This window comes from Nicrophorus vespilloides, unplaced genomic scaffold (assembly GCF_001412225.1).
Source record: "Nicrophorus vespilloides isolate i.1.1-1 unplaced genomic scaffold, Nicve_v1.0, whole genome shotgun sequence".
NCBI classification, from domain to species: Eukaryota; Metazoa; Arthropoda; class Insecta; order Coleoptera; family Silphidae; genus Nicrophorus; species Nicrophorus vespilloides.
The window spans coordinates 92,835-100,079 of NW_017100109.1; positions in this window are offsets into that span (position 1 = coordinate 92,835).

Sequence of the window (7,245 nt, forward strand, 5' to 3'; positions counted from 1 at the left end):
ATGACTCTTTAGTTGAAAGTATTAAAACGCCCTTATTTTACTTAATAGTGTAATAGTAAGTAGATGTTACAAAATTAGAACTGGTTTTCTTTGCGGTGGATCGACCGTGTTAAGATTAAGCAAAGATTAAGAAATTACCTGGTGGGTTTTCTTATTGATAAAATATGTAATGCAACCTTTAAACGACATTAAGGGGAATATTAATAAAACAAATTGCCGGGGACCACGGTAACGTTATTAAAATCAATTAGCGAGATTGTCAAAGTAAAAGTTATCGTCGAGCGGGGACTTTTTAATGACGGAGACATGCGATATTTAAGGCCATTTGCATTTTAATGAGGAAATCTTTAGTTTATTGGCATCATATTGACTGTAATTAAGCGGTCACGGAAGTTTCGCGGTGGGCGCATCATTGGGGCATTTTTCTCCTCTCTTCTCTCTCTCTTCATAAATTCTTTCCTCTTTTTTCTTTCTTTCTCTCATCCTCGTCATCTCGGAAGTTTCCTCTACGTTTCTTCTTCTGCCTCACCTAGCATTAGTCACAGACGACACGGATTTATCGCGTAAATAAATTGTGACAGGAAGAGGATAAATCGTAATATTTAACAATAAATATTACAATAACAATGAGGACGGACGGGCAATGTAAACATGCAGCATCCTGAAAATTTCAAAAGGATAAAGAGTGGAAGGATCCGTTGATGAGATAAGTGCAGCACGCGTACGAAATCTCCCCCGAGGTGGTCTCCACTTTGTGCGGTCCTCCATTTCCCTCAAAGAAAACTGTTGCAACACAATTGCATAACAGTTTTTACCTCTTCGTATCAATAATTCATTGAGATTTTCTCGAACTAGGTTACGAGTAATACGCGCGACTGAGTAATGACTAAAAAAAGAAATAAATAAATGGCGAAATAAATAAAAGTAAAAATGCATTAGTTATTTTATTTTGTTTCTGCTCTCTCCATTTTATTGCGGCCCGGACTGCCGAGCGCTAAAATAAATTTTAATTTTTACTCCAATTACTGCTTTATTTATTTACATTGCGCTGCGGCCGAAGTTGCATAATTATTATATTTTTTGACCTTCGCATATCGCGCCAAGAGAGACCCGATCGGTACTTGTTTCTGTTCTCTCAAAGGACGTTCGTGTTTATATTCTGCACATATTTACAGGTGTTTTTTTGATAAATTGTTATTCAGTAACTAAGACCTAATTGTAACATTAAATAATTGATCAAGTTAAATTTTAAATTCTACATGCAAGTATCTCATGTGTCATGATGATATCAATAAAAATTGTTATAAAATATTCATATATTTGTAGCAAATAACAAAAAAGTAAAGAAAATCATTGCAAAAAGTAAAATAAAGTATTTCACAAAATAATGAAATGTAACGCTATTAAAAGCTATTTATTGGTTTTTGATAAATTAACAGTTGCAAAAAGTAAACAAAAACATATTTATAATTCAAATCATAACAAAATTCACCCTTAATAATTTAGTTCTAGTTAAAATTAAATTATTGCATACATACATATATACATACAAAAATTGCATAAAAATAACATGTTTTGTTAAACTTGTCAACTACAAAATAATTTATTAAATTCTATATACAGTAGAACCTCGCTTAACGATCATTAAGCTTAATGAGCAAAATAAATTGTAAGAAAAATGACTCGCTTAACGAGCGACGTTTTGCAAAACGAGCAAAATGAGAAGAGAAGTCTCGGATTGTGCGCCTGCTACATCATTTTTAAAACTTCTGTATACATATTATGTGTATTTTTAAACATGTTTCACTATACGAGTAAAAATCCGGAAATTTTGGAATGGATTAATCTCGTTAAGCGAGGTTCCACTGTATTTTATATAATATTGCTATTAAACGGTAAAGTACAGTTTCTGCAAATATCAAATGTTCTTTCAAGCATTAAACTAAGCGTCAATTGATCGCAAACATATGTAGAATTTGCTCCAGTGCTAAACTGTATGCCGTGCAGAAGAATCATATATATTCCCCATGTGCATATATTATTTCATAACTCTTTTCCCCTCAACTTTCGAATAAGAAATCTCTTATTATATTTATTATCCTTTTTTTGTGGAATTGCATGATCAAGCCAAGTTGTTTCGATGTGAAATATCAGTACGAACTTTTCTTTTTTATTTATTTACACCTTACCTTTATTTGCAACCATGAATTAATTATGTGTTTATTTTATTTTACAATTTGTTTATTTTGCTATATTTAATATTTAACTTAAGAAATAAATTGAAATAGAAATATTAGAAAGAAGTTTTTCTCAATTAATTACTTATTTTTAAAATTTTAATAATTTTTCTTCGAAGTGTTTATTTACAGAATTAACAAAAAATTGAAATTGATTTTTTTTGTTATATTTTCTTACTACAAATTGAATAATATTATAAAAAAACTTTTTATTAATTATTTCAAGAAATAAATAAAGTTATAATTTTATTCTATTTTAATGTAAAAATAAAATTAGTAAAAATAATAAAAGAAACTCATATTCATTAATTTAAATTAAAAAATATGTTAATTTTTGGCAATACAATAATAATTTTTAAATAAATTTATATGCTTTCGATTAGTACGGATTAACTATTTAAAAATTTCAAAACTAAATTTTAATTGAACAAAATAATATATAATTATATGAAATTGTATAAAAAATTATTTTTAATTTATGTTTACATTTTATATTAAACCGCTTAACAAATGTTAGCTAAATTATTTGTTTCTAAAAACGAATAGTTGTTTGTCAATTTGTTAAAGTCGATAATACATGTCAAGTTTCAAGAATATCGGTAAAAATGGATACGAGAAAACGCAATATTAGAGATTTAAGGTCTGTAGAAATTCCACCACTAACACACCAAGAAATTCGTTTTACCATTCTCTTCAGATTTCGACGTCAACTTAAGTCTATGCAAATTTTCCACGTATGCCAAAATACATATGGAGTCAAAGATTCCAGACTCGTAAAGGTCGCCCGAAAGCTTCGACCGACTGTACAAATGTAGGCCTGGTGAAGACAAAGATCCAAGAATGACACAGGAAATGGTAGGTATAAATGATCGGTTTTTATGCAGTCTTCAGTTAGTGAAATATTGGTGGAATCGATTTAACTATAAATTGTAAGTAAGAGTAGTTTAATTTTAATATGAAAATTTATTCAATCTAAATCTAATTTAGTAGAATGTAGATATTTTTGTAAATTATACAAAGAATTTAAGGTATTTATTTTCTTGCAATAACAGTTAGTGTGAAGTAAGAAATAAGGGATAAAATAAATGTCGTGCAAAGGAATCGTATGTAATCTCTCGAGCGTACGTCATTTCATAAGTCTGTTAAGGTCCGGTCTTTCAAATATGAGAAGAGACCTCGCGTTTTCCGTGCGCTGCGTTTTATTTTTCGGGCGATTTGAATGAGCGCAGCGGACAGTAACCTGCGTGCCGTGTCTCCGTAATACGAGCTGCATCCCCTCGGCGTCGTGTCACCCGCGGCGGCCGTAAATAACAGTGATTGTATATAGCGAGCGCTGCTTTCTGTGTGAAATTTACCCGGACGCGTGAAAAAATCCGCCGTCCCATTCAATTCCCGCTTAACAAGGGGACCCATAACTCACCTACAAGAGAAGAAGGGACTACAGAGAGAGAGATGAGGAAAAGGAAGAGGAGATTGCGAGGACCACCCAGATTTCGTCGCGCTCTTCCTAATGATCACAGAGTCAGACAGTGAACGCGCGTATCCCGGATGATTTACGTCGAAACGGGAATTCATTGAAAATCGAAGGATGGTGACGGCTTCGATGATGATGACGAGGGGGAAAAACAGTATAAGTTTCGCGTTTCGAGATCGGAGCGTATAGAATTGCGGCCGTGGGCTTGGTTACCTCGGCAATAAAGTGAACGGGTTTATACGTATTGGGAATCATAAGCGATGTCAAAACGCATCCACTGAGTGCATTTCGTAGATTTAAGGTGTAGGCAGAGACGTTGTGGTTGGTCCCCAACTTGACAACTCCCAACAATAGAGACTTATTTTATTGCCACGAGCACCCACAATACAACAGTAACGAACAATAACAATAATACGAATTACAATAAAACCCGATCCTCGGTGAACACACACTTACACACACACAAACACATGAATGGGTATACACAACACACACGCACGCACGTATACAGACGGACAAAACAAAGTGCTTCGTCCCTCCCCGAAAACCGCAGCAGCAAGTCCATTCTTCCTCGCCTCCGCCTAATTTATTATCCACGAAACGCAAATAAACCGTCGATAATTCTCTTTAATTTTTTTATTACGTCTTCATACTTCCCGAATCAAACGGCCGTAATTCAGGATTACCACGGCTGTTCAATAGGAAGCAATTTTTCCACGCTTTCCCTCGAATACCTCCAAACAATGTTTGTACACAGGCATACCTGCAACGTCGAACTACGGATTTTATTACCACAATACTGATGGCGCCTTGAATCTCGAACCTCTACAAATTACAACTTGCAAGTTTTAAAGAAAATAATTCTGCATTACTAACAAAAATATTTATGAACATAACACAAACTCTTCTAATTTACATATAAGTTACAATTAATATCACCTGATTAAATAAATCACTTTCCGAACACACCAAAAGAATACTTCTATCAATGAATAATTTTTCTTTGTTCATTTATTAATTTTGAAACTAAATAATTTATATATAAAATAAATTTATTTTCAAATATTTATCAACAAACATAATAATTTGTCAACGAATATTTAAAAAAAATAATTAATGCATTAATTAATATTTCATGACTTTGTAAAAAGTTCAAAGAATACTTTAGATAATTAATATACATTTAAAATCATTTATAAATGTTTTTAACTTTTATAAGATTTTATAATTTTCAAAGTTGTGTAAAAAAGAAATGGAAACAAGCAGATATATTGAATCCAATATTTCAAATCGTTTTCCAGGACTAAGACTCCAAGCAGATTACGCGAAGCCCCAGATAAAACTTAAGCCGTTTGCGCATATTTCTGTCCTCTATTTGCTACTATAACGACCCGCAATTAGTTTTATAATAAATAGGATGCAATTTAGATGGTCGTTTCGCCTCGCAAAACGAACAAAAAAAAAAACAACATCGCTTTCAATTTGCCCACGTTGCGCGTAAAGTAAACTCGACACATATTTAACTTCACTTTACTCCTGAACACATGACTTAATTTATTAAATAGCCCCACTTTTCGCCATAACATTATTTACTTATTCATATAATTTTTTGTTCATTACTTTCATCCACTCTGCCTTTGCCAATTATTAAGTCAACGTCTTGAAATAAGCGACATTAACATCGGTTTATATAAGCGTTATTAATTTTGGAACGGCACGGAAAGAGCCATCATTTTTTGTTGACCCAATCTGCAGCAACTTTTTCCACACTTAACGCAGTAGCTAATAATTAAATAAAAAAATAACGTATAATAATCTTGATTATATATTGAAAACAAAAATGATTGGATGCAATTGAAATCTGAACTAATTGAATGTAAAACTGTTGATGCGTAGGCGCGTATAACTATTAGCAATTCTAGTTCTTGTAATTATGGGAATACTCCGCTCTTATTGTAACCTATTAATAATTAGCTTTAATTTTTATTTTTCTGTAAACTCAATTAGCTGTAGAGGAAATTAGAAGCAAAGAGTCTGAGCGCTTAACGGCGTTCATTAGTAGACATATAATATTGTAATCTATTATCGGAATTGAAGAGATTGCACGGAAACGTTCAATCCCATATTGATTTATTTGTTCTCAAGCTAGAAATAGTCCTTAAGTGGTCATCCACGCCGCAAAAGTGTGACTAAGGATGTAATTAGAGAGTAGACACCCGTTAATCAGCGCTTTTCCACGGCCCACGCCGATCCTCGTAATCCCAATAATAAGAAACAAAACACTGCTTAGATTGTTTTGCAAAATCATTTAATTGCTACGCAATTCGATGAGGTAAAAGTAAAATGTTTAATAATAATAAAAAAAAAATACCGGGCAGAGATTTACGTAGAACTTTGGCGAGGGTAGCCTACGCTCACACCTACCTCATTTGAAAAAACTGTGGGCAAACTCGAATGATACTCTGTTTTTGTCCTTTTCTTTATTATTATTTATTTATTTGTCGTTGTCTTTCTTTCTTTGCCTTTTTTTATGCTGCAGTATTTTCTACCTTGCCGGGTTACACAGTCTCCTCTCGCTGTTTTCGCAATCACCCACGGGACGACCTTACCGAGGCCGAAATGCAAACATTCGATTCATCTTGATATAATGTGGTGTACAACAATTATTTACCATTGTATATTGCGCACGCATTCTATGGTTTACAGTGCGGATTAGTATCAGATTGAGATGTTTATTTAGTGTTGAAATAGAATGTATACTTACAAATACAGCATTTTGTAATACAATGTCTATATTTATCACATCAAGTAAATTAACTAACACAGATTATTTTCTTGTAAATTGATAACTCAATAGTATTATTCTATAGTTCTTTAGACAAAATATTATAGTTAAATACAATTTTTAAAAGTTCAATTTTAGTTGAACAATTTTCACTTAAATATTAAAAACTGTCTTTAAATCGACTTTTAAAAAATATTGAAATATTGCATTATTATTCAAAATGAAATTTAATTTATTTTAAATAATTTTAAAAAATTATTCATTCTATAAATTATAATTTCTTTTGTAATTTATTAATTTAGAGCAACGTTTCTTAATTTCCCAATATTAAGTCATATTAAATGTTTAATAAGTCGCGAAATGAAGGCTGAGACCTTGCGTCAAAATAAAAAGAAAAAAGTTTTATGAACAGTAATGAAATGACATGTGTTACTTTTTTGTGAAAACATAAAAAAGAATATGTTATAAACAATTATATAAAATATATAAAAAATATTATAGTTAAATACAATTTTTAAAAGTTCAATTTTAGTTGAACAATTTTCACTTAAATATTAAAAACTTTCGATTTGAAACTTTTAGAAAATATTGAAATATTGCATTATTATTCAAAATGATATTTAATTTATTTTAAATAATTTTAAAAAATTATTCATTCTATAAATTATAATTTCTTTTGTAATTTATTAATTTAGAGCAACGTTTTTTAATTTCCCAATATTGAGTTATAGTAAATGTTTAATAAGTTG